The 9905-nt window shown below is 44.2% G+C and overlaps 1 long non-coding RNA gene across 1 annotated transcript; it reads left to right on the top strand.

Moving 5' to 3' along the window:
• Nucleotides 1-3332: 3332 nt before the first annotated feature.
• LOC120041455 lies at nucleotides 3333-9658 on the top strand. The gene is made up of 3 exons (XR_005475895.1): nucleotides 3333-3838; nucleotides 3912-4002; nucleotides 9232-9658. It is a non-coding gene; the product is annotated as an uncharacterized LOC120041455 (long non-coding RNA).
• Nucleotides 9659-9905: the final 247 nt, after the last annotated feature.

Below are 9905 nucleotides of genomic sequence, written 5' to 3'. Positions count from 1 at the left end.
TACTCATCTGTTGGCTGAGGAACAGTACAGGATAGTGATGTAGCTGTCTGTTACTCATCTTGTTGGCTGAGGAACAGTACAGGCTAGTGATGTAGCTGTTGGTTACTCATCTTGTTGGCTGAGGAACAGTACAGGATAGTGATGTAGCTGTCTGTTACTCATCTTGTTGGCTGAGGAACAGTACAGGCTAGTGATGTAGCTGTTGGTTACTCATCTTGTTGGCTGAGGAACAGTACAGGCTAGTGATGTAGCTGTTGGTTACTCATCTTGTTGGCTGAGGAACAGTACAGGCTAGTGATGTGGCTGTCTTTCTCATCTTGTTGGCTGAGGAACAGTACAGGCTAGTGATGTAGCTGTTGGTTACTCATCTTGTTGGCTAGTGATGTAGCTGTCTGTTTCTCATCTTGTTGTCTGAGGAACAGTACAGGCTAATGATGTAGCTGTTTGTTACTCATCTTGTTGGCTGAGGAACAGTACAGGCTAGTGATGTAGCTGTTGGTTACTCATCTTGTTGGCTGAGGAACAGTACAGGCTAGTGATGTAGCTGTCTGTTACTCATCTTGTTGGCTAGTGATGTAGCTGTTGGTTACTCATCTTGTTGTCTGAGGAACAGTACAGGCTAGTGATGTAGCTGTTGGTTACTCATCTTGTTGGCTGAGGAACAGTACAGGCTAGTGATGTAGCTGTTGGTTACTCATCTTGTTGTCTGAGGAACAGTACAGGCTAGTGATGTAGCTGTCTGTTTCTCATCTTGTTGTCTGAGGAACAGTACAGGCTAGTGATGTAGCTGTCTGTTTCTCATCTTGTTGGCTGAGGAACAGTACAGGCTAGTGATGTAGCTGTTTGTTACTCATCTTGTTGGCTGAGGAACAGTACAGGCTAGTGATGTAGCTGTTGGTTACTCATCTTGTTGGCTGAGGAACAGTACAGGCTAGTGATGTAGCTGTCTGTTTCTCATCTTGTTGGCTGAGGAACAGTACAGGCTAGTGATGTAGCTGTTGGTTACTCATCTTGTTGGCTGAGGAACAGTACAGGCTAGTGATGTAGCTGTTGGTTACTCATCTTGTTGGCTGAGGAACAGTACAGGCTAGTGATGTAGCTGTCTGTTACTCATCTTGTTGTCTGAGGAACAGTACAGGCTAGTGATGTAGCTGTTGGTTACTCATCTTGTTGTCTGAGGAACAGTACAGGCTAGTGATGTAGCTGTTTGTTACTCATCTTGTTGGCTGAGGAACAGTACAGGCTAGTGATGTAGCTGTTGGTTACTCATCTTGTTGGCTGAGGAACAGTACAGGCTAGTGATGTAGCTGTCTGTTTCTCATCTTGTTGTCTGAGGAACAGTACAGGCTAGTGATGTAGCTGTTGGTTACTCATCTTGTTGGCTGAGGAACAGTACAGGCTAGTGATGTAGCTGTTGGTTTCTCATCTTGTTGTCTGAGGAACAGTACAGGCTAGTGATGTAGCTGTCTGTTTCTCATCTTGTTGGCTGAGGAACAGTACAGGCTAGTGATGTAGCTGTTGGTTACTCATCTTGTTGGCTGAGGAACAGTACAGGCTAGTGATGTAGCTGTCTGTTTCTCATCTTGTTGTCTGAGGAACAGTACAGGCTAGTGATGTAGCTGTTGGTTACTCATCTTGTTGTCTGAGGAACAGTACAGGCTAGTGATGTAGCTGTCTGTTTCTCATCTTGTTGGCTGAGGAACAGTACAGGCTAGTGATGTAGCTGTTGGTTACTCATCTTGTTGGCTGAGGAACAGTACAGGCTAGTGATGTAGCTGTCTGTTTCTCATCTTGTTGTCTGAGGAACAGTACAGGCTAGTGATGTAGCTGTCTGTTTCTCATCTTGTTGTCTGAGGAACAGTACACGCTAGTGATGTAGCTGTCTGTTACTCATCTTGTTGGCTGAGGAACAGTACAGGCTAGTGATGTAGCTGTTGGTTACTCATCTTGTTGTCTGAGGAACAGTACAGGATAGTGATGTAGCTGTTGGTTTCTCATCTTGTTGGCTGAGGAACAGTACAGGCTAGTGATGTAGCTGTCTGTTTCTCATCTTGTTGTCTGAGGAACAGTACAGGCTAGTGATGTAGCTGTCTGTTTCTCATCTTGTTGTCTGAGGAACAGTACACGCTAGTGATGTAGCTGTCTGTTACTCATCTTGTTGGCTGAGGAACAGTACAGGCTAGTGATGTAGCTGTTGGTTACTCATCTTGTTGTCTGAGGAACAGTACAGGCTAGTGATGTAGCTGTTGGTTTCTCATCTTGTTGGCTGAGGAACAGTACAGGCTAGTGATGTAGCTGTTGGTTACTCATCTTGTTGTCTGAGGAACAGTACAGGCTAGTGATGTAGCTGTTGGTTACTCATCTTGTTGGCTAGTGATGTAGCTGTCTGTTTCTCATCTTGTTGTCTGAGGAACAGTACAGGCTAGTGATGTAGCTGTTGGTTACTCATCTTGTTGGCTGAGGAACAGTACAGGCTAGTGATGTAGCTGTCTGTTACTCATCTTGTTGGCTGAGGAACAGTACAGGCTAGTGATGTAGCTGTCTGTTTCTCATCTTGTTGGCTGAGGAACAGTACAGGCTAGTGATGTAGCTGTCTGTTTCTCATCTTGTTGGCTGAGGAACAGTACAGGCTAGTGATGTAGCTGTCTGTTTCTCATCTTGTTGGCTGAGGAACAGTACAGGCTAGTGATGTAGCTGTCTGTTTCTCATCTTGTTGTCTGAGGAACAGTACAGGCTAGTGATGTAGCTGTTGGTTACTCATCTTGTTGGCTGAGGAACAGTACAGGCTAGTGATGTAGCTGTTGGTTTCTCATCTTGTTGTCTGAGGAACAGTACAGGCTAGTGATGTAGCTGTTGGTTTCTCATCTTGTTGGCTGAGGAACAGTACAGGCTAGTGATGTAGCTGTCTGTTACTCATCTTGTTGTCTGAGGAACAGTACAGGCTAGTGATGTAGCTGTCTGTTTCTCATCTTGTTGTCTGAGGAACAGTACAGGCTAGTGATGTAGCTGTCTGTTACTCATCTTGTTGGCTGAGGAACAGTACAGGCTAGTGATGTAGCTGTCTGTTTCTCATCTTGTTGGCTGAGGAAAAGTAAATGTGTAAAGTTATGCACATCAGAATTCAGTAAGAAAGACCGCACATCATTGTATCCTTGATTTGCATGTTCTGTTAGTATGAATTACCATAATCTAAATGTTCTGTTAATATGAATTACCATAATCTAAATGTTCTGTTCATATGAATTACCACAATCTAAATGTGATTTCTGTCATTACGTGCCCAATGCACATGGGTATATTTCTTAAATGTCCAGCAAGGCCTGACGCTCACCGGCCTGTAGCCCTGACGCTCACCGGCCTGTAGCCCTGACGCTCACCGGCCTGTAGCCCTGACGCTCACCGGCCTGTAGCCCTGACGCTCACCGGCCTGTAGCCCTGACGCTCACCGGCCTGTAGCCCTGACGCTCACCGGCCTGTAGCCCTGACGCTCACCGGCCTGTAGCCCTGACGCTCACCGGCCTGTAGCCCTGACGCTCACCGGCCTGTAGCCCTGACGCTCACCGGCCTGTAGCCCTGACGCTCACCGGCCTGTAGCCCTGACGCTCACCGGCCTGTAGCCCTGACGCTCACCGGCCTGTAGCCCTGACGCTCACCAGCCTGTAGCCCTGACGCTCACCAGCCTGTAGCCCTGACGCTCACCAGCCTGTAGCCCTGACGCTCACCAGCCTGTAGCCCTGACACTGTCTCTCCTGACTGATCAGATTCCTGTAACGTACCCGTCCACTGCCCCCGAGGTCGCCATCCCAGAGCTGGATGGGAAAACGGCCAAAATGTACAGGTAAGAAACACACACAGACGGCCCATTGTGATGAAGAGTGGTGCAGGGTGACATGGTTCCTGTCTTGTTGCAGGGGGGGGAAGATTTGTCTGACGGACCACTTCAAACCCCTGTGGGCGCGAAACGTACCGAAGTTTGGATTGGCTCACCTGATGGCCCTTGGGGTACGTGCTCTATGTATATGTTTGTCTGATGTGTGTCTTTGTGTCTGGTGCGTGTGTTAGTTCTGTTACACTAGACTTGGCTGTACTACTAACTGTACTATTCATAGAGCTGTGAGGAAGTATCTACACCCCCTGAAAAGTTGAGTCTGTGTGTCTCTGTTGTAGTTCTGTGTCTCTGTGTTGTAGTTCTGTGTCTCTGTGTTATAGTTCTGTGTCTCTGTGTTATAGTTCTGTGTTACTAGACTGTACTACTAACTGTACTATTCATAGAGCTGTGAGGAAGTATCTACACCCCCCTGAAAAGTTGAGTCTGTGTGTCTCTGTGTTGTAGTTCTGTGTCTCTGTGTTGTAGTTCTGTGTCTCTGTGTTGTAGTTCTGTGTCTCTGTGTTGTAGTTCTGTGTCTCTGTGTTGTAGTTCTGTGTCTCTGTGTTGTAGTTCTGTGTCTCTGTGTTCTAGTTATGTGTCTCTGTGTTCTAGTTATGTGTCTCTGTGTTATAGTTCTGTGTTATAGTTCTGTGTCTCTGTGTTATAGTTCTGTGTCTCTGTGTTATAGTTCTGTGTTATAGTTCTGTGTCTCTGTGTTATAGTTCTGTGTTATAGTTATGTGTCTCTGTGTTATAGTTCTGTGTCTCTGTGTTATAGTTCTGTGTCTCTGTGTTATAGTTCTGTGTCTCTGTGTTATAGTTCTGTGTCTCTGTGTTATAGTTCTGTGTGTCTCTGTGTTATAGTTCTGTGTGTCTCTGTGTTATAGTTCTGTGTCTCTCTGTGTTATAGTTCTGTGTGTGTCTGTGTTGTAGTTCTGTGTCTCTGTGTTATAGTTCTGTGTCTCTGTGTTATAGTTCTGTGTCTCTGTGTTATAGTTCTGTGTCTCTGTGTTATAGTTCTGTGTCTCTGTGTTATAGTTCTGTGTGTCTCTGTGTTATAGTTCTGTGTGTCTCTGTGTTATAGTTCTGTGTCTCTGTGTTATAGTTCTGTGTCTCTGTGTTGTAGTTCTGTGTGTCTGTGTTATAGTTCTGTGTTACTAGACTGTACTACTAACTGTACTATTCATAGAGCTGTGAGGAAGTAACTACACCCCCTAAAAAGTTGTTTTTGGACATATGGATATTGGATTTCAATACTATTGACAGGTAAAGGTAACCTAATTTAACAAATGACACTGAAAAGCTACACTTTGCAATCATTTATTCCACAAAAATCAACAAAAATGAAATGTCCTTGTGGGGGGAAATAATACACCCCTAGTAACAATAGCTGGTGTTTCCCCCTTTGGCTAACTTCCTGTAGACGTTTCGTGTCTAGAAGTCTCTTACATCAACTGGGAGGAATTTTTGCCCACTCTTTCTTCCAGAACTGCTTCAACTCTGTGCTGTTTGAGGGCTTTCTTGCATGTACGGCCCACTTCAAGTCCCCCTCACCATTTCTGTAGGATTAAGATTTGGGCTTTGACTCGGCCATTCCATAACCCTCCATTTCTTCTTTTTGAGCCATTCTGTTGTGGATTTGCTCCTGTGTTTTGGACCATTGTCCTGTTGCAAGATCCATTTTGGGTTCAGCTTTTTTGACAGATGTCCTCACATTCTCCTCCTGTATTCTCTGGTACAATGTGGATTGATGGTTGACTCAATGATGGCAAGCTGGCCAGGCCCTGAGGCTGCACGCTCTATGGTTGGTGTGAGGTTCTTCTGTTCAAAGGCAGTGTTTTGTTTTCAGCAAACATGACTTCTGGCATTGTGGCCAAACAACTCCACCTTTGACTCATCTGTCCAGAGCACATTGTTCTTCCCCCAGGTGTTGTCTGGCCAACTACAGTGTATTTCTATTCTGTTTTTGAGAGCAGAAGCTTCTTCCTTCCTGACCTCATGGAGGCCAAGTCTCTTTCTGATAGTTGACTCATGCAGTTCAACAGTGATTGTGGCAAGAGATGCCTGTAAATCCCTTGATGTTACCCTGGGGTTCTTACAGCCTTCTTTGAGCATCTATAAATTATCCATCAGACACTGGAATGATTGACTTCAAATTGCTTGTAACTCCTCCCAGACTCATTGGCCTCATCAACGTTTATTCTGAGGGCCTCAGAGAGCTCTTTTGGTCTTGGCATAACGTGTTACCACACACCCGTATGTCTAAGACCAGACCAGGTTTCTGATCTTCATGGAAGGCTGGACCCTACCAAACCAGACCAGGTTTCTGATCTTCATGGAAGGCTGGACCCTACCAAACCAGACCAGGTTTCTGATCTTCATGGAAGGCTGGACCCTACCAAACCAGACCAGGTTTCTGATCTTCATGGAAGGCTGGACCCTACCAAACCAGACCAAGTGTCTGATCTTCATGGAAGGCTGGACCCTACCAAACCAGACCAAGTTTCTGATCTTCATGGAAGGCTGGACCCTACCAAACCAGACCAAGTGTCTGATCTTCATGGAAGGCTGGACCCTACCAAACCAAGTTTCTGATCTTCATGGAAGGCTGGACCCTACCAAACCAGACCAAGTGTCTGATCTTCATGGAAGGCTGGACCCTACCAAACCAGACCAGGTTTCTGATCTTCATGGAAGGCTGGACCCTACCAAACCAGACCAAGTTTCTGACCTTCATGGAAGGCTGGACCCTACCAAACCAAGTGTCTGATCTTCATGGAAGGCTGGACCCTACCAAACCAGACCAAGTTTCTGATCTTAATGGAAGGCTGGACCCTACCAAACCAGACCAAGTTTCTGATCTTCATGGAAGGCTGGACCCTACCAAACCAGACCAAGTTTCTGACCTTCATGGAAGGCTGGACCACACCAAACCAAGTGTCTGATCTTCTTGGAAGGCTGGACCCTACCAAACCAGACCAAGTTTCTGATCTTCATGGAAGGGTGGGTGGATCCTCCATGTTATTTCTAATCATTTGCACCTGATTCTAATTTGTAATTTTGTATTTTTTAACCTTTATTTAACTAGGCACGTCAGTTAACTTCTCTGGGATATGTGGGACGCTAACGTCCCACTTGGCCAAAAGCCAGTAAAAATGCAGAGCGCCAAATTCAAATATATTACTATAAAAATCTAACTTTCATGAAATCACATATGAAAGACACCAAATTAAAGCTACACTTGTTGTGAATCCAGCCAACATGTCTGATTTCAAAAAGGATTTACGGCGAAAGCACACCAACGATTGTTAGGTCAGTACATAGCCACAGAAAAACACAGCCATTTTTCCAGCCAAAGAGAGGAGTAACAAAAAGCAGAAATGGAGATAAAATTAATCACTAACCTTTGATGATCTTCATCAGATGACACTCATAGGACTTCATGTTACACAATACATGTATGTTTTGTTCGATAATGTGCATATTTATATCCACAAATCTCAGTTTACATTGGCTCTATGTTCAGAAATGCCTCCAAAATATCCGGAGAAATTGCAGAGAGCCACATCAAATAACAGAAATACTCATCATAAACTTTGATGAAAGATACATGTTTTACATAGAATTAAAGATACATTTGTTCTTAATGCAACCGCTGTCAGATTTCAAAACAACTTTACGGAAAAAGCAAACCATGAAATAATCTGAGACGGCGCTCAGATAAAAACAACATTTCTCCGCCATGTTGGAGTCAACAGAAATACGAAATTACATCATAAATATTCCCTTACCTTTGATCTTCATCAGAATGCACTCCCAGGAATCCTAGTTCCACAATAAATTGTTGTTGTTTTTTTCGATAATGTCCGTTATTTATATCTAAGTAGCTACTTTTGCTAGCATGTTTAGTGCACATGTCCAAACGCTCGCGCAGATCCAGGCGAACGTCGGACGAAAACTACAAAAAGTTATATTACAGGTCGAATAAACTTGTCAAACTAAGTAGAGAATCAATCTTTAGGATGTTGTTATCATAAGTATTCAATAACGTTCCAACCGGAGAATTCCTTTGTGTCTATAGAAGTAATGGAACGCAAGTCTATATCATGTGGAATGCGCGTGACCAGGAACTGGCACTCTGCCAGACCACTGACTAAAACAGCTCCCATCCGGCCCACATCACAGTAGAAGCTTCATTCAATGTTCTACAGACTGTTGACATCTAGTGGAAGGCGTAGGAAGTGCAAACAGATCCATATCCCACTGGGATTTCAATAGGCGATGAGTTGAAAATCCACCAGCCTCAGAATTCTCACTTCCTCTTTGGATTTTATCTCAGGTTTTTGCCTGCCATATGAGTTCTGTTATACTCACAGACATCATTCGAACAGTTTTAGAAATTTCAGAGTGGTTTATATCCAATAGTAATAATAATATGCATATATTAGCATCTGGGACAGAGTAGGAGGCAGTTCACTCTGGGCACGCTTTCATCCAAAGTGAAATGCTGCCCCCTATCCTAGAGAAGTTAAGAACAAATTCTTATTTACAATGACTGCCTACTCCGGCCAAACCCTCCCTTAAACCGGACGACGCTGGGCCAATTGTGCACCACCCTATGGGACTCCCCATCAGGGCCGGTTGTGATACAGCCCAGGATCAAACCAGGGTATGTATTTATTACGGTTCCCCATTTAGTTCCTGCTAAGGCAGCAGCTACTCTACCTGGGGTCCAAACACATTAAGGCGCTTACATTACATATAAAACAACAGATAAAAATAATAAAAATAACTTTTAGGGGTAGTTACTTCCTCACAGCTCTATGAATAGTACAGTTAGTAGTACAGTCTAGTAACACAGAACTATAACACAGACACACACAGAACTATAACACAGAACTATAACACAGAACTATAACACAGAACTATAACACAGAACTATAACACAGAACTATAACACAGAACTATAACACAGACACACACAGAACTATAACACAGAACTATAACACAGAACTATAACACAGACACAGAACTATAACACAGAACTATAACACAGAGACACATAACTATAACACAGAACTATAACACAGAGACACAGAACTATAACACAGAACTATAACACAGAGACACAGAACTATAACACAGAACTATAACACAGACACACACAGAACTATAACACAGAACTATAACACAGAGACACAGAACTATAACACAGAACTATAACAGAGACACACAGACTCAACTTTTCCGGGGGTGTTCTTCACATCTCTTATGTCCAGTAACTAACAACCTAACTGACGACCTCTCTCTCTCTGCCTCTCTGTCTCTGTGTGTGTCTGTCTCTGTGTGTGTGTGTGTGTGTAGTTGGGTCCGTGGTTGGCGGTGGAGATTCCAGACCTGATCTCTAAAGGACTGATCACACACAGAGAGCAGCAGGGAAGCTGAGACCCCACCTTCCCTCTTTGTGAACATGTTTACTGGTGTGGTCCCAGTGAAGGTGCTGCTGCTGTTTGTTCTGAGAACCAGAAAACAGACTAATGATGTGGCTACCGACATGTGACCACTCACTCTTCTGTTGCTTTAAAAGGCAATGTTCCTGCGTTCACATTCAAGTTAAACTCTGCAGATGTCGGCTCAATCAGAAATGACCTTTTAAATGTCAGTTGCGCTATAACACCATGTTGAATCGCAGCCTACATTCCACTAGAAAACGGGTGTTTTAAACTTCAGTGTTTGAGTTGACAGAATGTTGCTCCTGTGTCATCTAATAAAACATGTCTGATACCTGTCATGTGTTTTATCTGTGTTCTGATTTGATAACTGTCGTGTGTTTTATCTGTGTGTTTTGATGTGTGCTCAGCCCCCTCCTGTACTCCCTGTTCACCCATGACTGCGTGGCCATGCACACCTCCAACTCAATCATCAAGTTCGCAGACAGTGGTAGGCTTGATTACCAACGATGACAAGACAGCCTACAGAGAGGAGGTGAGGTCTCTGGTAGTGTGGTGCCTGGAAAACCTCTCACTCAATGTCAACAA

This window comes from Salvelinus namaycush, unplaced genomic scaffold (assembly GCF_016432855.1).
Source record: "Salvelinus namaycush isolate Seneca unplaced genomic scaffold, SaNama_1.0 Scaffold47, whole genome shotgun sequence".
Classification (NCBI taxonomy): Eukaryota; Metazoa; Chordata; class Actinopteri; order Salmoniformes; family Salmonidae; genus Salvelinus; species Salvelinus namaycush.
Note: the sequence above shows the minus strand (reverse complement) of the source record. Positions and strands in the feature narration are given on the sequence as shown.